General features: G+C 42.8%; 1 long non-coding RNA gene across 1 annotated transcript in view; it reads left to right on the forward strand.

Annotated features, from left to right (window-relative positions):
- The window catches only part of LOC129524563 (uncharacterized), a 332,901-nt gene extending 311,722 nt beyond the window's left edge, over positions 1-21,179 (forward strand). The window contains exon 6 of the long non-coding RNA XR_008668378.2: positions 21,110-21,179. This is a non-coding gene — a long non-coding RNA (uncharacterized lncRNA). The remainder of the gene's footprint in view (positions 1-21,109) is intronic.
- The last annotated feature ends 6,097 nt before the right edge of the window (positions 21,180-27,276 follow it).

Here is a 27,276-nt window from a genome sequence, read left to right on the forward strand (position 1 = left end):
CCAGGGAGCTGGGGGCGCCTCCAGAGCCCCTGCCTCCTGAGCTGTGGCTCCTGAGGACTTTCAATGTAGACCTGGCAACCCAACCTTAGCCTTTGATGTGGCTCTGACAGTGCTCAATGCACAAGCAGCTCAAATTCAGAACTGTGGAAAGGCTTGTTGCTTTCTGTCACTGACCCTGGAGACTGATCAGAGGTTAGGGTGCTGGGGGGACAGCCTGGGGGTCTCTCAGGGGAGTGGCACAGAGCATGAATCTTGATAATCACACACACATGATCCCCAGACTTCAGGTAGGACCAGATTCTTCTTTCACTCAATCTCTCCTAAAGAGGAAACCAGACCTGCCCTTGTAATCTTTGTGCATCCTGAGAAGCCATGCGATGCCCAGAGGAAGTCCCTGAAGGGCCATCGTATTGAACAATCAGCCCTTGAATCTTCAAGGGTGTCTGTGTTCTTATAAAAAACTGAGAAATCCTAAATTTGTTTGTTCACATCTTGTTTTTCTTGGTAGAAATAAAGGTGATGGAGGATTCTGAAGATGTGGTTTCAACTCATGGCTTTCATTCATTCATTCATTCATTTTCTTGGCAAACATTGGAGGACCTGTGTTATGCAAGGCACTGTGCTGGGCATCAGGAATACAAAGGCTTTATATAGGTAGGTTGGTAGATAGACAGGGATAGATAGATAGATCAATGGAGATGGAGATATGGATCTAGTTTTAGATCCATATCTATATCTTGCAAGGCTTAGAGTCTGGTAGCAGATGCAGGCATCATACAAATAGCGACACAAATAACTGTGGTAACTTGCCAGAGGGAAAATGATGGTGAGCCATGAACCTATAAAATGAAGGAATCCTGATTTATCCTGGGAATTAGGCAAGGTTTCCTGCATAGGGCCATTTGAGCTGAGTATCAATGGAAGGAGACCCCCAAACCTCCTGCTACCAACACTCATCAAACTAATTGTAATGTGGGTTCTGGAATTAGGCTGCTTGAGTTTCAGTGTTTCTACTGAAAAGTAAATAATTTTACAAAGTCATTGAGGACTTAGTCTCCCTCCTTTTACAAAGTCATCCAACCCCAACCCTAGAGTATATCCTTCAGCCTCAGGTCATAAGATGGGTGCTGCTCCTCCAGCCATCACAATTATTTTCCGGTGCAAAGAAGGGCAGGACCAAAAGCCAGAGGGGACATTTCGTTTCAGAGAAGTTAACCATGACCTCTACTCATTGAATATTACCTACAACTCACTGGGCAGAACTGGATCTTACAACTACTTCTATTTTCAAGGATGTTGGCGTGTGCACGTGCATGTTTTGTGTGCGTGTGTGTGTGTGTGTGTGCAGGGTTGGTAGGAGGAATTTTAAATCGAGTATTTTGCCTTTTTGAACCAAATCAGAGGAGACTGGGTAGAAACCAGCTCTGTCTGCCAAGGCTCTAGTTGACATTTATTTCCTTTTCATCACCTTTATCTTTTTCCTACTCTTGGCAACACCGACTGAAATTACTTTTGGGAAATGAACGTGCTCCCAGATGGAAATTCCTGATGGTTTACCTTCTCGAACCCAAAGAATGAACCTTCGGGATTTTGAATCCTAAGCAGAAGAGACAAAGCTAGCAAAACAGTGGGAGTACATTCATTTCAAGGAATGGTCAGAATTATGCCTTCATTTTCTGCTTCTTAGAACCCTGGAACTGCTTGATTCCTGTTCTTTTCAGATGCAGACTCTGTGTTTTTTGTTTGTTTGTTTGTTTGTTTTTGTTTTTGTTTTTTTTTGAGCTTTCTTTCAGATCCAAGGAGCTGAAGCCTCTGTTCCCTCTTCCTAGACGCCTCCAGTCAGAAGTACCTTCTTTACCCCTGAGCACCCAGCTCTTCACTCAAAGCTCAACCTGGTGCTCAGGTCGGTTGGCTTTTCCCTTCTCCGTGGTCGCCTATGAGTCTGTCCCCCCGTCCCACCCCCATCTACTAGACTGTAAGATCCTTGAAAGCAGAGGCTGGGTCTAATTCATTTTAAAGTCTCTAGCAACTAGTATGGTGATTAGCACATGTGGTTTCTAAATACATGTTTATTGTTGTTGGTTTTGGCAGGCCCAGCAGGGTGCTGGCACTATTATAAGACAGAAAAGCAGAAGCGGGTCTTGGCCGTGGAGGGGCTCCTGACCATGTCTCTAGACCTCTTAGAATCCTACTAGCTGATGGAGTTAGTGACTTCTTATTTTTCAGGAAGTTTTGACTCCTGGAGCCACCTTTCCCTCTATATTACAACAAATGCTGCTGCTGCATTCTTCTTCTTCTTCCTCCTCCTCCTCCTCCTCCCCCCCTTCCTCCTCTTCTCCTCTCCTCTTCTTCCTCTGCCTCTTCTTTTTTATTTTCTCTCTTTTTTTTTTTTTGAGATGGAGTTTCACTCTTGTTGCCCAGGCTGGAGTGCAATGATGTGATCTCGGCTCACTGCGACTTCCGTCCGCCTCCCAGGTTCAAGTGATTCTCCTGCCTCAGCCTCCTGAGTAGCTGGGATTACAGGGATGTGCCACTATGCCCAGCTAATTTTGTATTTTTAGTAGAGATGGGGTTTCTCCATGTTGGTCAGCCTGGTCTCAAACTCCCGACCTCAGGTGATCGGCCCGCCTCGGCCTCCCAAAATGCTGGAATTACAGGCGTGAGCCACTGCGCCTGGCCTTTTTCTTTTCATTATCCTCTTTCTACCCCCTCCTCTTCCTTTGCTGTTATAATCTTCATCATCACCACTGTTAACCCATACCAAATACCGTGCTTACTATGTGTCAGGCATGTTCGAAGGATTACCGAAGAGGATAAGCCCCTTGCCCAAGATTACAGCTAATTTATGGCAGGGTTTGGACTCAAACTTTAGTAAGTTTGGCTCAAAATCTGTGTTCTTGACCCCCCACCCCCTTAGTCACAGGTACTGACAGGGAACTCTGGGGAGGATGGAGAACCTCTCTGGCCATGTCCACCTCTGCTTGAACTCCTTCCATGGTCTGCAGTGCCCACTGTGGTGTGCACAACTGCTGGCCTGATGGCCCCTGCTTTCCTCCATATGCAGCAAGCTGCCTTTCATGCCGTTTGTTTTCTGTTCAACTTCACATGCCCCAGGTTCTAACAGAATCAACCTGCTGGTCACACCAGCATGCTCTGTGCTTGCCTGGCCGGATGCCTTTACAACGCATTCTGTCCACCTGAAACTCTCTTCCCCAACCCACCTGGGGAAATTGTACCCTTCATTTAAGACCTATGTCAATGACGGAGGTACATGAAATCCTCCTGGATTCAGGCCCACCTCCCCATTTTCAAACCTTAGCTCTCTCTTCTCTAAAGCTCCATGGCACTTCTGATTTTCTTTTTGTGGTCTCAGGAAGCCATGCAGGGAAGGGACTAAGGCTTTACAGACACATGCACTCTGCTAAAATCCCTCTTCAACCCCTTGCTAGCTTCGTGAATGTTGGCAAGTTACTTAGCCTTTCTAAGTCTCTTACGAGCTGTGAAAAGGACATACTTTGGGAATATGACATGATTCTAACAGGATGGCTCATACCTCTGCCCTGACCCTGACACTGTTTTTCTTACATCTGCCACCCACCATTTTTCTGAGGCAAAGATGCTAGGCAGCCCACAGGCCTGACTTTCTATCCTGTATCTGCCAGGGAACAGATCATCTTCAGTGATAAGAACATTGGAAAATGACTCCCTTGGCTGTATCGCTTCTGTCTCATCTGCTAGGGTGCTTATTGCCCTGACAGCAATTTCCTATGTCCCATTCCCTCTGTAGCTGGTGGGCAGCACCCTAGATATGAATATCTGCTCCATTGAGGATAGGAATTCTATTTCAATGGCTTTGCTACTGGTTTTTTTATTGGTAGGTCCACAAACCTTGCGTGGAGTGGGAGGGATGAATGTATGTGTGGAAGAAAAACAACCTAGTCCTAGTTATGGAATTAGCTTTAACTCACTGTGAGATCCCATCAAGTCTCTGCCCCTCTGTAGCCTCAGTTTCTCATCTGTATAATGGGTTGCTGTGACTCAATCTGTAAGCAGCTTCCACCTGGATCAACTTATTAGGGTCTATGAGTCTGTTTCAGGGGAGTCAGCTTGGCTTCTGATGCCCTGTGGTGTTGGAGGAGGGGTGGTTGTTGGTGGCAGGTCAGCCTGAACTATACGAGTCTGGAATGTGTGTGTGGGTAGTGGTAGAGGAGAATTGGACTGATGCAGGTTTCTGACAAGGGGATATGTGATCGTTCTCTTGAGACAGTCACTGAGAATTCAGTACTACTTGGAATTCTTGAAGACATTGCGGGCAGCCTCTGTATATTTTCTTAAAGGCATGTAATTAGCATTCACTGAGTATCTGTTGTATACTCATGTGGTTGTTAGGAGCTTTACGTTTGTATTTATATTTTTCATATGGATAGTTGGTTTACTCACATACTTTATGTCAGGGCACAGCATCATCATTGGTACAAATAACATCTCTTGATTTATTTTTATTTTATTAATATTATTTTCTTCCCCATACCCTTGATCACCTTTCCTACCCTCTTCGAGCCCATCCTAAGGATATGCATATTTTTTAAAACATGCAGTGTTTATGGTGGATGTATCATGTCTTAATGTACATATATGATGGTGTGATATGGATCTTATTCAGTTTCTTATTCCTTCACTTAACATTTTAAGACTCTATCCACATCAATGGATACACTTTTATCTGACATTTCTAACTGGTACATAATATCTCCCAGTGTGCAGCCACTACCTTGCATGTTTTCCTTCTCCTGGGAATGGTGTGTACATTGCCTCCAGCTCCCAGTGATCAGAAGCAGAGATGCAGAACTGCTCTGTGTATGTCCTACATGAACTTCTTCCTTCCTCCTACTGTTCTTTAAAGACAGCCACTTGCTACTAACAGAGATAGTTTCAGGTGCTACATAGTGTGGCTATTAGTAACATGGAAATATATTCTATTTGCACTGTGGAGATCCTATCAGTTCTATATTAGTAAGTTATGACTACCTCTCTTTGCTTGCTAAACTTCCCTTTTTTAATAGATCAGAAACAGGCCTCAGGCTAAATTATTTTCAGGCAGCACACTTTAGCTGAAATTTAATCATGTTGGAAATCTAATTAAAATGTAATTTAACAAATGTATTTATTTAAATGGTTTATTTTAATAAGCAAAGCTGATTTTTTATTTAAAGAAGTGACACTTCATATTCAATAGAATCTAAAATGCCACTGATTATAAAAATTACTATTATATATTCCATTAGGAAAGAAGAATTATTCTATTAATTAAACCATCATATACCATTGCCTGTAAGAATCATGCTGTTTTCAGAGAGGTTAAAATGTGTATAAATGTACATCTGTTTCTGTTTTCTTTGACAAAAAAAGTTATTTAAGTAAAAAGAAAAAGATTGGCTTAATACAAAATAATAATAAATGACAATTTGGGCATTAATTGAATTTGGCAGGAATGATGACACTGGCAGAGGAATGTCTGGAGTCTGAGAAAGGACATTATGTCCTGGGGATGATCATCTCATCAGCCACGTAAGGGAGGTATTGTTATTTCTGTTTAACAGGCAAGGAAAAACTGGGGCAGAGAGAAGTGGCCTTCTCAAGGCCACAAGGTTAAGAGGAAATTTAAACTCAGGCAGGGAGGTCAGAAGGCCCACTTCTAGGTACCAAAGTCCGTAAGCCTTGTGACCCAATTCCAGCGTGGCCTGTCTCCTGCACCTTCTCTCTGAGAGGCGCTGACAAGTGCTCAAAGCCTGGCCCCTTTCCCTTTAATCCCGAGCCCTTCAAGGCACCTGAATGCTCCCATGTTGGCAACCTCTTATCACTCCCACTCAAGTGTGACTTAGTGTGTTTGTGTTCGGATACCTTTCTCACAGTGGCTACATTATTATCAAGTGGGGAAGTCAAATGATGATGAATGGACGTTTCTCCACTGTGGACTGCACTAAGGGATTGCGACAGAGAATAGTAATAGTTGTAGTGATTTCTTTGTTAGTTACAGTCTCTTCCTTTTTTTTTTTTTCTTTTTTTTTTTTTTTCGAGAGGTTCCTTCTGTCTCCCAGGCTAGAGCACAGTGGCACAACCTCAGTTCACTGCAACCTCTGACTTCCGGGCTCAAGTGATTCTTGTGCCACAGCCTCCTGAGTAGCTGGGATTACAGGCATGTGCCACCACACCCGGCTAATTTTTGTATTTTTAATAGAGGCAGGGTTTTGCCATGTTGGCCAGGCCGGTCTTGAACTCCTGCTCCTGGCCTCAAGTGATCCACCTGCCTCGGCCTCCCAAAGCACTGGAACTACAGGTGCGAGCCACTGTACACAGCTAGTTACACGCTCTTTCACTTATATTTTTATTGATCTTTATCACATTTACGTGAGTAGGCATTATTCACATTTCACAGATGTAAAAATTGACAATACTAACTTGCCCCAAATCACACAGTTACTAATTAGTAGAGTTGTAAGTGGAGCTAAGAAGGCATTGCCTCTTCCTTTTTCAAAAATTAAACTTTTTATTCGGAGATAATTGTAGATTCACATGCCGTTGTAAGAAATATATCAGAGAGATCTGAGAGAGCTGGTGTAGTACTGGCTTTACCAGTTTCTCCAAGTTGTAACATCTTACAAATACAGTACAATAGCATAACCAGGTACTGGTATTGATGCAACCAAGATACAGAACATTTTACTAGATCTGTCATCTGATGTTGCCCTTTTCTTGCCACCTGGCCTCTGTCTCCTGAACCCCTCCCACCCTGACTCCTGGCAACGATGAATCTATTCTTCATTTCTATCATTTTGTCATTTCAAATGTGTTACATAAATGGAATCATACAGTATGTAACCTTTTGAGATTGGCCTTTTCTCACTCAGCTTAATTCTCTGGAGATTGATGCAAGGTTTGCCCCTTTTTCTTGCTAAGTACCATTCCCTGGTATGAATAAATCACAGTTTGTTTAACCAGTTACCTGTTGAAGGACTTCTGGTTTGTTTCTAGTTTTTGGCTATCATGAATAAAGCTGCTGTGAACAATCATGGACAGGTTTTTGTGTGAATATAACTTTTCATTTCTCTGGGATGAATGCCTAAGGGTACAATTACTGGGTTGTATGGCAGTCCATATTTTGTTTTATAAGAAACTTCCAGACTGTTTCAAGAATGGCCGTACTATTTTACACCTCCACCAGCAGTCATGAGTGACACAGTTCCTCTGCAACCTCACCAACATTTGTTTCCTTTCACTACTTTTTATTTTAGGCATTTTGATAGGTGTGTTGCTAGACCTCACCGTGGTTTGAATTTACATTTCCCTGATGGCTAATGATGTTGAGCATCTTTTCATGTGCTGAGTTGTCATCTATTTATCTTCTCTGGTGAAATATAGTCATGCACCACCTAATGATGTTTCCATCAATGACGGACCACATACATGATGGTCCCACAAGATTACAATGGAGCTGAAAAATTTCTATTCCCTAGTGATGTCTTAGCCATTGTAACCTTGCAGCAGAATGCATTACTTATGTGTTTGTGGTGATGCTGGTATAAACAAACCCACTTCACTGCCAACTGTATAAAAATATTAGGTATATATGTAACACTTGATATGCGATAATTATAATAAACAACTGTGTAGCTGGTTGATACATTTACTAACGTTTTTATCATTATTTTAGAGTATACTCCTCTTCTCTTAAAAAACATTAACTGTAAAACAGCCTCAGGCAGGTCCTTCAGGAGGTATTCCAGAATGAGGCATTGTTATCATAGGAGAGACAGCTTCAGGTATGTTATCACCCCTGAAGACCTTCCAGTGGGACAAAGTGTGGAGGCGGAAGACAGTGATATTAATTATCCTGACCCTGTGTAGGCCTAACCTAATGTGCGTATTTGTATTTAGTTTTTAACAAAAAGTTTTAAAAGTAAAAAAATAAAAAAAATAGAAAAAGCTTACAGAATAAGGATATAGAGAAATCAACTATTTTTGTACAACTGTACAATGTGTTTGTTTTACACTAAGTATTTTACAAAAGACTCAAAAAGTTTTAAAAAATTACAAAGTTTATAATGTGAAAATGTTATAGTAAGTTAAGGTTAACTTACCGAAGAAAGAAAAAATTTAAAAAATAAATTTAGCATAGCCTAAGTGTACAGTGTTTATAAAATCTGCAGTAATATACGGTAATGTGCTAGACATTCATGTTTGCTCACCCCTCATTCACCAAAAGAGCAACTCCTAGTCCTGCAAGCTCCATTCATAGTAAGCACCCTATACAAGTGTACCATTTTTAAATCTTTTATAGTTTATTTTTACTGTACTTTTTCTATGCTTAGATACATAAGTACTTACCGTCGTGTTACAATGATCTACAGTATTCAGCTCAGTAACATGCTATACAGGTTTGTAGCCTAGGAGCAATAGGCTATACCATATAGCCTAGGTTTGTAGTAGGCTGTATCATCTAGGTTAGTGTAAGTGAACTCTATGATGTTTGTACAACAACAAAATTGCCTAATGATGGATTTTTCAGAATTGAGTGTGATGCATGACTGTACTTTTTTCCTCTGAATTCCCTTCCATTTTTCCCCAACATCCTTTTTTTAAAATGGAAATTTTTATTGAGATAATTATAAATTCACATGCAATTATGAGAAATAATAGAGATCAATAATAAGAAGATGAATAACCTAATTAAAAGGTGGGCAAAGAGTTGGAATAGACATTTTTCCAAAGAAAATACACAAATGGCCAATAAGCACATGAAAAGACGCTCAACCTCATTAGCCATCAGGGAAATGCAAATTAAAACCACAATAAGATATCACTTCACACCCATTAGGAGGTTATAATAAAAAAAGACTAATAATAACAACCGTTGATGAGAATATGGAGAAATTGGAATCCTCATTCCAATGATGGGTATGTAAAATGATGCAGATGTTTTGGAAAACAGTCTGATAGTTTGTCAAAAGGTTAATTGTAGAGTTAGTTACCATAGATTCAGCAATTTCATTCCTAAGTATGTACTCAAGACAACTGAAAACATATGTCCACTCAAACACCTGTACATGAATATTCATAGTAACATTATCCATAGTAGCCAAAAATCGGAAAAACCCAAATAATGTCTGTCAAATGAGGAATAAATAAATACAATGGATAATAATTTAGTAATAAAAAATGAAATATTGACACATGCTACAATAAATGTTCAGTAAAATAAGTCAGTTATAAAGGACCACATAATTTTATGACTCTTCTTATATGAAATTTACACAATAGGCAAATCTGCAGAGACAGAAAGTAGATTAGCAGTGGCCTATGGCTTGGGAAATGGTGGGGTCAGAAAGTAATGGTTAAGGAGTGAGGGGTTTCTTTTTGGGATAATGAAAATTCTCTACAATTGATTGGGGTGATAGACACAAAACTCTGTGAATACACTAACAGTCATTGAATTGTAGAATTTGAACGAGTGAATTGTATGGTATTTGAATCAATAAAAAAACAAACTGTTTTTAAAAATAGAAATAATACAGAAAAAATCTGTGTACTCCTTACCCAGTTTCCCCCAATGGTAGTATCTTTCCAAACTATAGCACAATAGGAAATTAAGACAAGGATATTGAGATTGATGCAATCCACTGGTCTCATGTAGATGTCCCCTGTTTAGCTCGTTCTCTTTCCTCTATCTCTCTCTTTCTGTGTTTACTTCTATACATTTTATCACAAATGTAGATTTGTGGATCCACCATCACAGTCAAGATACTGAACAGAGTACTGCCTGTTTTAAAGCTCTGTTCACTGTAGGTTCTGTTTGAAGCAGCACTCCAGAGACCTTTAGTTTTCCCTCACTATTAATAATCAGACGTGAGGCAGCTCCCCCACTTGCCTCCACAGCTTCCCACCCCTCCTCATCGGTGTCAGAGGCAGAACTCACAGAGAAACATGAATTCTCACCCACACAGGAGGGATGTAAGTTTGGGATCTCAGGCACCATTCATCTAGATTCTAGAGTCACCCACACTTAAGAGGAGGAACATATCTTACCAAAGGAAGGAACATGAATTCTGGAAGAGGGATACGCCCCCGTGTCTCCATACCTCGCTTTTTCCTCCCACCAATTTCGGAAGTGATTTCTATAACTCCCAGGCCCGGTCTGCAAATTGTCAGCGCTTTTGGAGATCCGGTATTTATTGGGTCGCCACTAGCAAACACTCTCAGGGAAAGGACTGGCAATGAATCATCTGTACTAATCCCTGTGTTTTCATCAGTCTTGCTTCGGTGCAAGGGGACAGCCCCGGTTGTTCTTCTCTATCATCATCACTTTGGTTTCTCTCAAAATGTTTGCTCAGAAAAAGCCCAGAGTTTGGCCTCGGTTCACTTTGGACTTCCAGGGGAATTTCCCATACTCCTTGGACTCCATGGGTGAAGCTGCTTGAACATTCGCTCCTTACTCAGCAGTGCAGACGGCAAAGCCGGTGCCAGCACAGATGTCTTTTGGGATCAAAGACAAGCTTAGCAGAGTCACATAATTCGAGACAAGAGATGTGGGAAGGAGTAGTAGTCATTACTCTCCATCTCTCAACTCTGATTCCAGTGACCCCAAATCACCTGTCCCATCATAGTTGACTACATGCTAATCCCTACTTCACCCCTTACCTGGATCTTATAACTCAGCCAAGATCTGGCTGTCTAAAACGTATCTTTGTGCATATGCACCCCATATGACCTTACCTGTGGCCCCTGAACTCTGACCACATCACCCCTTCCAAACCTTAGACCCCAGACCCATGATCTCAATTAAACTTAGCATCATGACTGGCACATGGCAAAATATCCAAAAATAAGTATTAATGCTAGTGGTTATAATTATACCTCTGATTAACTGAGCACTAATTATACCTCTAATTGTGCATCAGGCAGTATGCCACCTCTTTTTAAAAAGATTTTATTTTTAGTTCTGGGGTAAATGTGCAGGATGTGCAGGTTTGTTGCGTAGGTAAACATGTGACACGGTGGTTTGCTGCACCTATCAACCCATCACCTAGGTATTAAGTCCAGCATGCATTAGATATTTTTCCTAATGCTCTTCCTCACCCACCCCACCCCCCGACAGGCCCCAGTGTATGTTGTTCCACTCCCTGTGCCCATGTGTTCTCATTGTTCAGCTCCCACTTATGAATGAGAACATGCAGCGTCTGGTTTTCTGTTCCTGTGTTAGTTTGCTGAGGATAATGGCTTCCAGCTCCATCCATGTCCCTGCAAAGGACATAATCTTGTTCCTTTTTATGGCTGCATAGTATTCCATGGTGTATATGTGCCACATATTCTTTAGTCTATCACTGATGGGCATTTGGGTAGATTCCATGTCTTTGCTTTTGTGAATAGTGCTGCAATGAACATACATATGTATGTAATTTGTAATATAATGATTTATATTCCTTTGGGTATATACCCAGTAATGGAATTGCTGGGTCAAATGGTATTTCTGGTTCTAGATCTTTGGGGAAGCCACCTCTTTTATAAGCACATTCTCACAACTGTGTGAAACAAATAGAGGCTCAGAGATGAAAAGATGTGTCCAAGATAACATAATGCAATGGTGATAAAAATTGTAATAATAAATTAGAATTTTTCTCTTTTAGTCATAGTTTCCTGGCAACCTCCTACCTCCTTCAAATTCATTATTCCAGAGAACAGGTACCTGACCTCCTTAGTAAAACCATATCCTTGCAAACTGGTTCTTATAGAGAAGAAAATAATTTGCTGAATTCATTTATCTCTCATTTATCATATCACATACTAAGCACAGAAGACTCCTCAACATTTACCTCTGTATACCATTAAGGCTCAGCATGAGGTTGGCTCAAGTGGTATTAGTCAGGGTTCTCCAGAGAAACAGAACCAGTGGGAGATATATATATGAATGAAACAGAATGCATTGAATATTCAGAGAATATTCAGAGAGAGAGGGAGAGAGCGAGAGAGGGAGAGTTGGGTGGAGGAGCTGTTTAATAACTGGCTTGCATGATTATGAAGGCTGGCAAATCCCAAATCTGCAAGGTGGGCCAGCCCACTAGAGAACCAGAGAAGAGTTGATGGTGTACCTCCAGTCTGGAGGCGATTTACTGGTAGAATTCCTACTTCCTCAAGAGAAGGCAATCTTTTTCTTAAGGCCTTCAACTGATTGGATCACCCACATTATGGAGGGTCATCTGCTTTACTCAAAAATCTACTGATTTAATGTCAATCTTATCTATAAAATAGCTTCACGGCAACATCCAGACATGTTTGACCAAATATCTGGGTACTGTGGCCTAGTTACGTTAACACATAAAATTAGCCATCATAGCAGCCTAGGATTTTATGGAAAGGAGAAGGCAGAGCAGGAGGAAAGAGAGAGGATGGAACCGTCCCGTATTCTAGTTTGTAACTGCCTGGGCACTTGAACAACAAAAGAGAAGTGCTTAAGGTAAATGAAGCAGGTATCCAGAACAGAGGGTGATTCTTGCTTCTACTCTGCTTGGGGAGCTGCCAGGAAAAGCCACTTCACAGGACGCTGCAGTAACATCAGGCAGCTCCCCCAAAGAACATGGCGGTGTAGTGTCTGCCAGGCCAAGAAAGTCTCAGAAGTTTAGCTTTCTCAAACTGTTCTTGGTTCCTGTGTGCCATGGACAAGACCTAGAAGCAGCTGAGAGCTTCTAGGGGGTATGATGCTCATTAGAGGGTCTCACCATAGCAGGGCCAAAGTGGCTCTGTAGTGAGGGCTGCACAGACAACAAACCATCTGACCTGAGGCTGAATGGATTCATGGAAAGTCCCCAGAAAAGTCTGGAAGTAGTGTGGCTGAGTTAGCCAGGGAGCACCTGGACTTTGCCCAAAAAGAGACAGCAGACTCCAAGTTTCATCTGCCAAAGAGTTCGGTTGCAAACACGCAAACACTAGCAGGGCAGATGCAAATAGGTCAACAGTGTTCCTTCTGACACCAGCATTCAACAGGCTCTGTGACTCAGGGCTCCAACACACAAAAGGCACCAAGGAGAGGAGCTGGTGACGGCCGGAAGAAAAACCATAAAGACTGGACTTTTTTTTTTTTTTCTAGAGAGACTAAAAAGTTCCTAAAGGGACTATTTAAAATTATTGGCTCAAACTAAGAATAAACTACACAGAATTCATTTTTATTTTTATTTTTGAGACAGGATCTCACTCTTTCACCCAGGCTGGAGTGCAATGGATTATCACAGCTCACTACAAGCCTTGATCTATTGGGCTCAAGTGATCCTCCTACCTCAGCCTCCCAAGTAGCTGGGACTACAGATGCATGCCACCAAGTCCAGTTATTTTTTATTTTTTTATTTTCAGTAGAGAGGAGGTCTTGCCCAGGCTGCTCTCAAACTCCTGGGCTTGAACAATCCTTCCAACTTGGACTCCCAAAGTGCTGGGATTATAGGCGTGAGCCATCGCACCTGGCCAAACCGTATAGAATTTAAAGTCTACACTTTATCTGCTAACTGAAATGAAGACTTAGATTCATTAGACAAAGCAATATATCTCAGAGTTGAAGTGTGGGTACATTTGTGAACTTGTCGCAGTGGTAAGTGGTAAATACAGAAGTTTGAAAATCAGGTCTGTGTAACTTCAAACTCTTTGTGCTGTCTCCTGTACAGTGTCATTGCGGTGAACTGACAGTCCCCAAGAGCCCTCATCACCACTGGCTAACCTGCCTCGATCCTGTTCTCTAGCCAGGGCCTTCTGAGGTTTCCTTAAGGTCAACTTAGGCTAACAGATGAAGGACACTTTCACTTCTTTGTATGACCCACTGCTATACTTTCTAACTTTTATTTTGAGAAACTTATAAAAAATACGGAAAAGCATTCATAATACGATCAATCACACATATTGCCACTATCCAAACTAACAAATGCTAGGATCTTATCATATTTCCTTCTAGCCTTATTGTATTTTCTTCTGATGTTTAAAAACATCAGGAAAACATTGCAGATGAAAATACTGTTTCCTTTGACTATGATCCCTGGACTCATTTTCCTTTTACCTTTCCCAGAAACAACCAGGTTCATAATTTGATGTGGATTCTAGTCCATTAAAAATATATAGTTTTATGCACACAAATCACAATAATGCATGCATCTATGAAAAATACAAAACATTTTGTGTGTTTCAAATTTAATTAAATGGTATCCAACTGTATGTAATTTGATCACTGCATTTTCACTTAATCTTAGCTTTAAAGACTACATGTTAATGATTCTAGTTATTCATCTGCTACATTTTATTTGCTCTCCTTTTGATGGACATTTGATTTTTTTCAATTGCTTGTAATTTATAGCTGGAATTCTTGTGGACATCTCTGTATATGTTTCTATGAACATCTGTATGTGTCTACCTTTGGTATGCTTCTGGAATGGGAAAGCCTGGCTTTCTCATACTCGTATGAGGTAGTTATCACACTAGGAGCTCAATAATTTGTGTGTGCCCCTGTCTGTCCACCTAGACACTGAGTTCCTTGAGATCAGGGGCCATGTTTTATTGATCTCTGTATTACCAGTGTCTGACATATGATTTTGAAGTAAATGAATAAATACAAGCAAAAATGAGATGCCTGCATCCCTCCCTCTGTTTCACAAAATAGATTCATCCTCACCCTGACATGATGAGAGTAAAGGGAATTCCCTTCTGCAACTTACCATGTGCATTACTCACAGGATTGCAATTAAAGACCACAAGTTTCTGAGATGTACCACTTTACAAGTGATGAAACTGAGGCTTAGAAAGGTGAAACATTTGGGAAGCTGAGGCAGACAGATCACTCGAGGTCAGGAGGTCGAGACCAGCCTGGCCAACATGGTGAAACGTTGTCTCTACTAAAAATACAAAAAAAAAAAAAAAAAAAAAAAAAAAAAAAATTAAGCGGGCATGGTGGTGTGCGCCTATAGTTCCAGCTACTCAGGAGGCTGAGCCAGGGGAATCACTTGAACCCAGGAGGCGGAGGTTGCAGTGAGCCAAGATCATGCCACTGCACTCCAGCCTAGGTGACAGAGTAAGACACGGCCAGTAAGGAGTAAGGGTGAGAAATGAACCCAGACCTGCCCAAATCCAGCACCTATGGCCTCTCCATTCTCATTTGCTCCCTCTCAAACCATCGGACTTGTGCTGTGGAAACATTCTGATCTTTTGCCTTCATAAACATGACGTCAGCTTGAACAATTCTCTCCCCTTCGATATAATTTTTTTCCCCTCAGAGTCTGGGGAAATTACCTTCATTAATTATCCCACAGCTTTGACTAATTAACTCACATCCTTCTCTCTTGTGCTTTGAATCTATGTGTTAGAATCCTAAAATGTTAGCAGGATGCTTTGGTATAAGTGAGGCCAACCTCTTCATTTTAGAGATGGAGTGGATGGCACATAGATAAGGAGACAAATTGCATTAGAAGCCGAGTCAGCCGCGGGTCTCCTGGGACTGGGTCTGGTGCCCTGTGATCAGTCTTTTAGATTATCTGATGGAAGTGGCTCTCCTCCGACAGGGAGGAGAACTAGGTAATGTATGGGTTTGCCTTCTCACTGATATTCAGAGTAATAGAGAAGAGACTGAACAAGGATCAGGGCCCGGGAACCAAGGAACATTCTATCAGTGAAATCCAGCTTGGAAAGCATTGGATATAATCTCCAAAGGAGATTCTGAATTTGCTGGACTAAAGTCAGAGGAGAAAGCAGGCTTGACTGCAGAAGGAATATATTAGTCAGGGTAGGCTTACTGCTGTAGCAAACAGCTCCATAAGCTCAATGGCGTATCACTATAAAAATGTATTGTTTGCTCATTGCTTCTGTTGTGTTTGATCTCTGCTCTATGCAGTTGTTCAGGAATGCTCTTTCCATCTTTGGACTCTTCCCTCTCCAACACCCAGTACATAAAGTCAGCACCAGCGGGTATAGGAAGCCCATGGTTAGTCCAGGTGAGTCTGGGGCAGAGCTTAGACTAGAGCAGGCATTCCTGGTTTCATGTCCAGTGACTGGTATTTCTACCACACCGTCCTGCCTTTCAACATCTCTGCTCCTCAGGTTGCTCCTCTCTGAAGTGGGAATTATATAGCCTGCTCTGCCCACCCCTAGGGTTGTGAGTTCAGGTGCTAGAATTGTTTTTGTAAATGGGTGCATACTGTGCAAATATAAGGATGGCTGTGGTTTCTTTTTTACTTGACATGTAGCCAAGCATCCTGCTTGCCCCTACCTGGGGTCCTTTCCCTTACAGCTTTGAAAGTAGAAGACAAATTTGAGAAACATTCCTCATAAATGGGAAGACAGCTGTAATGTGTCCTGTCAGGACTTAGTCTGTGGCACAGGAAATATCTCCTTTCAGGCGGTGCCGGTGGACCCATGTTGTGTGTGCACTTTGACACTGAGGGTCAGTTCCTACCTTTCCCAGGCCCTCCCACCTTCAGCCATCAAGCTTATATCTTGGGGGTCAGTTATTGACCTTGAACCTTGGCTGCAGCACCATCAGACCCTGGCAGGGTAGTTGGTTGTCTTGAGCATGGAATTTGGAATCCAGTAACTCTGGATTAAACCTTCATTCTAGTGTTTAGTGGCCTCACTTTCCTCATCTATAAATGGGGAGAATAACTTATAAGGTAGTTTTGAAGTCTAAGTGAGCTCATTATGAAAACTGCTTAGCAGACTGACTGTAAATAGACAGCATTCAGGAAAGTTGCGGTTATTTTCATGCCATATCCAATGTGCTAGAGATGAGTTCTGGGTGCTTGCATAATGGTTGAGTCAGACCTGCATCTTGTGGCTTCCCTGTTGGCCCTGTTTCTATGAGCAGCCTTCTGGCTCAGTGTCCCTTTCCTGCCAGTCCCAATTCCTGCCCTGAGCCTTAGTCATCTTAGTTGAGGTCTAAAGACTATGTAGCCCTGGTGAGGCCAGAACCTATGCCCGCCTCCAGCACTCCCCAACCCCGTCTGCTGGCTTCCCATGGTAGGCTCCATCACTCTGACTGCCTGGGTACTGAGGACTGAAATGTAAAGCTTTTCCTGAGGCTGTTCACTGTTTGGCCCACATAGACCTAACTGATTTGGTCTCCTATGGATTTCCTGGTTCTCACTGTGTAACCACAGTAAGCTTCTGCCTCAGCTCGTCAGGCCTAAAGAAGAGCCTGAGACAAGGGCTTGGGAGGTGCCCCCAGGATATAGGGGTCAGGGACCAGGAGTGAGGGTAAGACAGGGAGGGAGGAAAAGCCAATATGTGCTATACTTAATTAGTTCCTGCTCTGGGCAACCGTGGATCCCCATGAGGTCCCTTCTAAATTGTCCTGTAGGAGCCTGGGACGTTTATCCACTGGTCTTCTCCCTCACTAGCTGACGTTCCACTTTGAAAATATTTCTGGCTCAGATCTGAGTGGGCTTCCCATACTCTTGAGAAAGCCCTAAGGCAGAGAAGTGGAGAGTCTTAGAGGCACATGCTTGCAGGAGAACCTGACCACTGCATCAGCTCTGAAACCAGAGATGATATGAACACAAAAATGTCAGCAGAAGCCATTTTACTCAGCAAGCTGCTTCCTCCCCAGGCTTTGTGCATGAACTATGCCACGGACCACATTGAAGGTCTAGGTTCCTGTTGCCTTTTCAGAGAGGTCTTTCTTGACCTCCTATTTGAAGGTGCCTACCTGTGGTTACTCCATCCCAAGCAATTTCATTCCTGTGACCCTTTTCTAGCATCCTAGCTAGTGATGCTTAAAATCTACCAGCCCACATGTGTATCTAGGTCTTGGGATAGGTTTAAACAAGACACACACCAGACTTGGGCTGGGGTCATTATGTAAAAAGAGGAACCGGGTGCGGTGGCTCATTCTTGTAATCCCAGCACTTTGGGAGGCCAAGGTGGGTGGATCACCTGAGGTCAGGAGTTCAAGACTAGCCTGGCCAACATGGTGAAACCCTGTCTCTACTAAAAATCCAAAAAATATTAGCCAGATGTGGTGGTGGGCCCCTGTAATCCCAGCTACTCTGGAGGCTGAGGCAGGAGAATTGCTTGAACCTGGGAGGCGGAGGTTGCAGTGAGCCGAGATTGCACCATTGCACTCCAGCCTGGGTGACAGAGCGAAACTCCATCTCAAAAAAAAAAAAAAAAAAAAAAAAAAGAAAAAGAAAAAAGAGGTATAAGATGCCAATGCCAGTCCAGTTAGCAGGTGTAAAAGGAGTGCTAAAGCTTTGGTTGATTATCAGATGTTAGAGTAGAAGATGTCAAGAGGTGAGGGGAGCAAATCATGAGACTACCAGACAGCTCAGTGTTATTTGCAGACAATGTTGGGCTGATAGGAAGCTCTCTTGGGAATGGAAAAGATGCATCTTCTGGTCCTGGTTTAGGCCTATGTAACAGCGCTTCTCTGTATGGGGTTTTGCTCCCTCAGTGTGACCATGGAAGGATGGGAGAAGTGACCACTTCCTTACACACCTCAATGAAGATATATGTCCATTTGGTTGCAGTTTGTTTCCAAACTCTGAAGGCAGCAAGATTCTCGGACCTGGAAATAGGCCCTTCTGAGTCTTGCGGCAAAGAAAAATGGCTTCTGTAGACACTTCGTATGCAGCTTTCAGTGGCCCCTGGGATTCGGGAGACTCCAGACTGGAGAACAGCAGGGTATGCCTTCTGTGGACTAGTTTCCAAGCTGCTAGTGAGAGAGCCTTTTCTCCAACAGGCCAGCTCAGCAAGACCTACTCGGCTGAATACAGTGTGAGTCACTCTCCAGACTGTGGTCAGGAGCTGAGGCTGCAGGTTTCCCTTTACAGTGACCTCATAATCCCTGTCTCAATTCCCCCATGCTGCAGAAAACAAAAAAAATCTCCATTCTTCAGGAGAAGTCTGCAGAATGATGTGCCTGGCTTGTAGGCAGAGAAGACATTAGGTTGCTTGTCCTTTCATCCTGTAGGTTTGTTTCTCCTTCAAGCAGAATTGCAACATGAAATGATCTCTCTTCTCAGCTTTTTTTCTTGCTGCGGTCAGGTTCGGCAGTTTCCGATGGTGGAATTTCCATGATAGAAGGAAAATGGGATTTACTCCTTATCATTACTATAGGCATCCAGACTGTGTGGGCTGACTTTTTGCACCATTAACAGTGTATTGATTATGCTCATAGCCATCTTCACAGCTCCAAGATGATGGGGTTCTAAATGAAAGTGCTCCATTTTAATCCTAATTGTATTAAGTGGTGCACGTCCTCAATGATGTAGTTATAAAATTAACTAACCTCTCTGTGTCACAGTTTCCTTCTTTGTATAATGGAGATTATAATACTACTTGCCTGATATGATTTTTGTGAGGATTAAGTGAGTTTTTACATGAGAAACACTTATAAAAGTGCTGGCATATGCCAGAAACTGTGATAAGTGTTTGATGTTATTATTTTTAGCATCAGCATGCATTTAAAGACGGTGAATCTGAGGAAAAGAAGTCACATATCTTTTTAAAAGTGGTAATCTGTAAGCAATTTCATGTTTTTAATATTCTTCTATAGTACATTTTTGCAGAAGGATTTGCAATGGTTTATGGATTAAAGAGAAAGCAGTATTCAATCATTGGGAAGAAAAAGAGAACAGAAACCAGTGGAAGAAACTAGAACAAATTATGCCATAGACATAAATGTGATGATTGGAATAAGTGCCCAATGAGTTCATCCTTACTTTCCCTGCAGCTAAGGAAGCTGGTTGACACATATTTCATTTCCTGATTACAGCATCAAATACATTCATTTTCAGAAATAAATTCTTTTGGGGCTTGGTGGGGCAGATGCTGTAGGAATCTACCACGTGGTTCCTTTAAGTATAAATGACTTTGAATACATTTTATTGTATCTGCTTGTTTAGCTTTACTATGAATAGCTGTTAAAGATGTGAACCTCTGGAAGATCAAGGACTTTACCTTATGGAATGCAAATAACCAAAGTAGAAATCATGGTATAAATGAAAGACAAATACAAGTGTTGGCTGCAGAGTGCTATCTCATACTTAGCAGGGATGTACTTAAGTCTTACATTTGCTTCCTTCCCTCTGTCCTCAAACTCCTCCATAAAGCAACTGCATGACCCAAGGCACTTGATCTATCTGTCTGCTCTTCCTCCTAAATTAACTGAGAGCATTCGTATTAGTTCCACTTGTTAAGCAGCCAGTCAAATGGTTATTGATCATTTACTTTGTGTGAAGGATGTTTGTAGAGAGTCAAGGGAGATACCATTTACTGGGCACCAATTATATGCCAGACACAGACTGGGACGACTTCAAACCACCCATCAATTGATTCATTCATTGATTTTGCATATTGCTATCATCTTTGCCATGTACTGCTGATACAAAAAATGCTAAGGAATGATTCCTGCCTCCAACACACCCTCAATCTGGTCAAAGAGGCAATTTCCTGACTCCATGCCCGGAAGTCTTAGGTATAACCCAATCTCAAGCCTTGGTTTTGAAGACATGTGTTACATGATATACATCCAGCTATTTAAATGTCAATTGAATGCCCTTGGGAATTATGTGGGAAAAAAGAAAAGGATTCAGTGGTGACTGAGGCTGGAGGCTGAATGCTATTAAAACATCATATCTCTTTTTACACTAAAGGTCTCCTTTACAGGGATGAAGTCTTTGAGCAAGACTCTTGTAACTTTCTGAGTAAAGTTTAGACAGTCTCACCTAAAAGTGAAGTTTTGCCTGGAGCAATCTCTTGCAGAAATTATCCTGATCCAGGAGGCAGTGAGATTCTCCTGCAATGTAACATGGCCAAGGCTGCAGATTTCTTTTCCAGTAAGGAGCTTGCTTTGGAGAAACTAATTAAACCCGGAATTTTTAGAAGGCTTAGGGTTTTGTCAACTTGCAATTATGGATCCTTCCCAGCATGTTCGCTGAGGGAAGGACTCTGCCTGTGCAGGGGAACAGTCAGCACTTCTGTGTTTGTTCTCCTTTCTGTCTCCCCCAGGAGTCATCTTCTTAAGAATAACATCTGTGTTTTGTGATGTCTTGACTCTTTCATGATTGTCCTTCCTTTTGTTGCATTTGAAACTCAGGCTGGAGACTGAAAACCTGGAATAGAAACGTTTTTTGACAGCTTGCATGCAACAACTAACTCGACTAGAGGTAAGCACACTTTAGGGCTGGAGGGAACATTACAATACCACTTTATTGAATGTCTGAACCACCCCCAAGACCCAGAGTTCTTCCAGTATCTTCCAGTATCACTTCTATAACAGCTTGTTTGTTCTTTGGATGGCTTTGGTTATTCAAAGTTCTTTTCTTCTTGGAGTGCAGTTTGTTCCCTTACAGATTTCACCGTCAGATTCTAGTTCTTCTCTGTCACACAATAGAGTATGTCTGTTCTCTCCTCTCCATGACAGATGTGCAGAGATTTTAAGACAGAGACTATGTCCCTGCTTATTATTCCATTTTTTTTCTAAAGAGGTGGAGTTTCTGGTTGTCTCACTATCCTGGTGGTCTAAATATGTTCCATTCTAAGGATGATAAATATATTAGTAAGACACATCTATTAATTGAATGGAAACTTCTTTCCTGGTAGCCTGGTTGTGACCTCTGAATCCTTTCCAATAACTTCCAGGCAGCTATTATAAATTTATTTCTTAATAAAGAGATCTTAATTGTGCAACTACTATGTTCAAGTGCTATGCATTGGAGATGGAGTGCTGAACACCGCAGCCTGCTCTGGAGCTAACCGAGACTTGCAAAAGAAAGATGAGCACTGAGCTGAAGGCTCTTTGATACCTTTGAATGTGGCTTTTTGGTGGAGACACATTTTCAAATCTGACTCTGATGCTCACCTGAAGGGTGTCCAGGTGGAGAGTGATCCTCAGCTCCTGCTGAGCTGGGTCTACCGTGTCTCTTTCGCAAACCACTTTCACACCCAGAAGATCTGCTCTGCCTTGTTCTTTGCTGGCTACTCAGAAAGCCCTGGTGGCAGAAAAATACATGAAAAGCCGATGCCTCTGGGGATAATCAAAGCTTCATTTTACACTGGGAAACAGAGGCCTTTATTGGAGAAGCTGTTGAGAACACAATCAAGTGAATCCAGTGTAGCTACGCTCCTACCATACCTGGGAAATTCCCCCTTGCTCTCTGCCCCCATCATCTGAGTAATCTATTTTAGTTAAAGATGGTAAATCAAAGGCTTGAAAGGTCAATTAATTTTGCCCCCTTTCCCACTGATCCATGAGAAATGGTGATTCTCAGTGTAGCTGGCTGGTAGGACCTCTGTCCTAAATTGAGAGAATGCTCTCCAAGAGACCACGTATGAAGTCTCTGGAGAAGTTATTCTGGTTGGAAATATAACAGGTTCTGTTTTTGAAATGACCGATATTTATGGTTTTTTTTTTTTTTCTCTAAATATCCTGCTGGATCTCTCAATTGTCAAACAATCTCTGCCCATTAACTCGCCCTTCCTTAGGAGAGGCTGCCTCTGTTAGTTCTTAGTAGAACTATTCCTTTGCTGTTTCTTTAAATTACATTCTTAGGTTCCTATCTGTTGAGGTCATGGTGTGGGGTGAGTGAGAACTGAATTCAAATCTACAATGATTACCTGGTGGCTTCAGGAAAATCACTTCCTTTCTGAGTTTGTGTCAGCTTTAAAACGATGATCTGGGAATATAGTTGGCACTCAACAAATTGAATAGACAATAAGTGAGGCTACAGATGGCTGCATTCTCCTCTTAGGTCATATATTCAGTCAACACGTAATGATTGAGAAATAATAGAACAGGCTCTGTTCTGGGTGCTAGGGCCACGACAGGGGGAAACATACAAAGTGCCTGCTGTCATGGAGCTTGACTCCTAGAAAGCATGCACATACATAGGTAAGCCAGTAGTGTGTCAGGTGGAAAACGCACTATGAGTACTGGGAATGGGGAGGGTTGTTTGTGTGTGCATGTGTGATTTTGCACATATAGGTGTGATGTGTGTGTGTTTATGTAGGATGATGAGGATGGTCTCGCTGAGAAGATGACATTGGAGATGCCTGAAAGAAATGAGTGAGCCATGCATGTGTTAGAGGAAAGAGCATTCCAGGAGAAGGGTTTGCTGTGGGAGTGTGCTTGCTGGATTTGAAACAGCAGGGAGGCAGCGTGTCTAGAGTATCATGGGAGAGGGGTTGAGGTCAGGGAATATAGGCCTTGAAGGCTACTGTGATGTCTCAGGCTACTTTCCTCTGAGCCATAAGGCCGGCATTGGAGGGGTTCAGCAGCAGAGTAGTAGACCACAGCTCAGTGTTCCTACAGGATCGCTCTACAGCTCTTTGGGGTCATAGACTGGCTCTAGGAGGCAAGTGCTGGGGACACAAGGCCCTTGACTTTATTCTCAACATTGCCCAAGCTGCTTAGAATAATCCACAGGGATCATCACCTAAACCAGGCTTCAGAGATGTAAAGGAAAACAACAGCAACAACAACAGGAACAAGTCCACATTTTTAGATGTGCCTCACCCTGTGCTAGTGAGTTAAGTGTCAGGGAAGGAGGATCAAAGCCTTCTTGCTAAGGGGCCAGAAACAAGCCAAAGGGACAAGCACAGAACAACAAAAAATGTGCATGTTGGGCCTTCATAACCAACAATATGGGGCTGTCAAATCAGGTGAATGAGTGATGGGACATGGATACAATGGAGGCATTAAACATGTTAGACAACGGTTGGTGGTCCTTGCCAAACCTGAATGGAGACTGGACGAAGGCCAGAAACTCCCTGTGTCTCATGTTACTGTCTCCCCACCCCAGTGTACACCTGCAAGAGGTGATCAGTGAGGTGGTAGGGTGAGGGTGCTCGTTTTTGTGTAGCAGATGGGGAGTCAAGAACATAAAGGGAGGCCTGCCAAGTTCTTTCCCACTTCTGGGAAGGGTTCTAGCCTCTTATTGAGAGAAGGATTAGCATGAAGGCAAAGTTGTTTACCTAAAGATGTCTATGAGCCTAAGAAGTCCAGTAGACATCAGCCCCATCCACTTCAACACATCTACCAGGAGTGCCCGGTTAGTGCCCTCCCGAAGCCAGGTGGAGGCTGCCATCTGCTGGTTGACTTGAGGATTTTTACCCAAATGTTTAGTTTGCCTTTCAATTTTTAGTGAGAGAAACCTGTGTTGACAGCATTTTCTCCAGGCAAGATGCTGTCGGTTTTCTCTTTTAAACTATCGCAGATTCTCATCAGGGTAGGTACACTTCATGATCATTTTAATGGATGCTCAGAAGAATTAAGCAATTAGACCAAGATGATTCAGTAATTGGAAAACATGGGATTTGAGCTCAGCTCTCACTAAAAAGATGGTGACTGTAAAGAAATTGTTATAAACACGTTGGCTTTGCAAACTGTAAAGTGTTATGAGGGAACCAGTAAATGGCAGGTGCTCCGAGTGTCCTAATTGGAAGAGTGAATGAAAGAATAATTGTGCAGAAGGATGTTCCTCAAGGCATTGTGACTCAAGGAGTCAGAGAACCCAGCTTTGACACTTGGAGGCTGAGTGAACTTGGGGGAAGTCATTTCACTACTCTGAGAAACAATTTCTTAACCTGTAATTGCAAATGTGCTGGGCAAATGTGCTAGGCAAATGTGGGAGCTGTTTTTTTTTTTTTTTTCTTGACAGAGTCTCGTTCTGTTGCCCAGGTTGGAGTGCAGTGGTGCTATCTGAGCTCACTGCAACCTCTGCCTCTTGGGTTCAAGCGATTCTCCTGCCTCACCCTCCTGAGTAGCTGGGATTACAGGCATGCGCCACCATGCCCAGCTAATTTTTGTATTTTTAGTAGAGATGGGGTTTCACCATGTTGGCCAGACTGGTCTCGAACTCCTGACCTCAAATGATCCACCCACCCCGGCCTCCCAAAGTGCTGGGATTATAGGCGTGAGGTACTGCGCCCAGTCGGAGCTGCTTATTTTGACTGCATGTGTGTGGTTTTATTTTCCTGTAAAATGTTGAAATCCATGTTACATCCTGGTGGGATTGAAACAATTCTCAAGAAAGCCTTTTTCTACTTCCTTTACAGAGATTGTAATTCCTCTGGGAGTTCCCTAGGGAGGGAGGAGGATGAGGGGAGTGAGCCCTCTGCTGGTTGCTTATATGTCCTGCCAGCCCAAACCTGGGCAGCATGTCATGTAGAAAACTAGGCCTCAGAGGGGTCAGGTGGCTTCTCGCAGCCATGCCACTGGGGTCAGACCAAGATTCACAGCCAGGCTGCCTGATTCCAAAATCCAAGTTCTTTTCAGCGAAGATATCTTATTCCTTTCAACAAGCCACACTAACTGGAAAACAGCACTTCATTCTTTTCACAAATGCTTGTGGAGCACCTCCCGTGTGGATTTGTCAGTGAAAAAAAGAGGAAAATATCCCTATGGTCATAGCGTTTATATTCTAACAAAACACAATGAATGATGAATGTAATAAATGATCAAATTAAATGGTATATTCAAGGGTACCCCACTGAGGCTGGGGGGCACAGGTGGCCGGGGACACATGCATCTCTAGTGAGGAAGCAGGCTTTCTAAAGAGCACTGTTGATGATGCCATCTGGGGCTGAAAACCCTTGGCAACTCTCAGCTGGGCTCCAGGACGCCAAGCCTTCAAGGCAAGGGTCTACCTCCATCCTCACCTCTGCTCCCCACACTGTCATCCCTTGTGTCCATCCACAAGCCTCCCCTTGGCCTTACCACTGGTCTTCATTTCTAGCTGCAGTCACCTTGAGGGAACTTTCCTGATTCCTTCCCCACCCTAACCTAGTGCTCCAGGAGTTAATGGGCCCCTGAATCCAGTCTCCCATATCCCTAACTAGCCTGCCTTAATTAAAACTGATGCCCACATCCAGGAAAAATCCACTATAGGAGTTGAGGGCTGCTCAGGAACAAGGGTGGGGACATAGAGAACTCTCTGGGACCCTAAGCCCCATGAATTTTACTTTCTAAATATCTCTTAGAACCATAGCTCTGTCTCCACGACACCACACTTAGCCAGGCTCTATCACCTTTCACCTGGATTCCTACAGTAGCCTCCTCAAAGGCCTCTTCCCACTTTGCACCTCCCAGCCAAAATCCAAATGCAACAAAAAAGATGGCTTAAAAAAACAGATGTGATCACAATGCTCTCCTGCTGAAAACTTCTCAGTAGCTTTCCATTGAATTGAAGAAAAAAAGCAAAATTTTTATTCTGGACCAGGAAGATCTGCATGGCTGGGTTCCTGCTGACTCCTGAAACCTCATCTTCCACGATGCATCTTTTGCACCTATGCCTCTGGCTTTCTCTGTGCACAGCGTGACAGCCACAGGACTATAGAGATACCTGCCTTTTGCCTTCTGCCTCTCCTGCTTCCTTCACCTGGTTAACTCCTACTTGCTCTTTGGATCTTGGTTCAAATGCCTGTTCCTCAGAGAGTCTTCCCCCTCAGATCCCCTTTAGATGTCTTCATAGCTTTTTATATTTGCTTTCAAAGCACAGCCCTCAGTTTGTAATCACACATTTGCTTGTCTGATCATGTGTTTGTCACTGACCTCTCTGGGGCACAGAGGCTGCATGGAGGCAGGGAGTGTGGTTGTTTCACTCACGTAGTGCTGAGCATAAGTGGGGAGGTGCTCAACACTGATTTTTAAATGAAAAGAGAAGTGAGAATCTTAGAAGGAGACCGATGAGGACAGCCCACAAGGAGCTCTCGGATTTTCTGGGCTTAGGCAAGGCATGGTGGGAAGACCAGCTTGGGTGGGGCAAGCTGAGAATGGGGAAGGACTGGGCTGTGTAGCCAGCTGTTTTGAGAGCATACAGGTCATAGCAGGCTCAGTGAGGAAGAACCTGCAAGGTGTGTCTCTCCTTCTGGAGAACAGACAGTCATGCCACACTGCAGAGGAGTATGCAGCCTGGATTTTCATCAGAATCTCCTGCCTGGTTGCTGTGGTGCCTGGGACGATCCCCAGCCTCCTCTGGACTGCTGCTTCCCCATCTTCAGAAGGAAAGAGATGAGCACGAATTCAATGCAACAAATATTCATTGAGCTCATCTTCTGTGCCTCCTGAGGGTTTCTCACAGGCCCACCCTGTGTGACCACCCTGCTTTGAATACTGTGACCCTATCCCCTTACCCTAGTCCCCTTTGTCCTTATTACCCTTGAATATACCATTTAATTTGATCACTTATTACATTCATCATTCATTGTGTTTTGTTAGAATATAAACGCTATGACCATAGGGATATTTTCCTCTTTTTTTCACTG

This window comes from Gorilla gorilla, chromosome 13 (genome assembly GCF_029281585.2).
Source record: "Gorilla gorilla gorilla isolate KB3781 chromosome 13, NHGRI_mGorGor1-v2.1_pri, whole genome shotgun sequence".
In the NCBI taxonomy this organism is placed as follows: domain Eukaryota; kingdom Metazoa; phylum Chordata; class Mammalia; order Primates; family Hominidae; genus Gorilla; species Gorilla gorilla.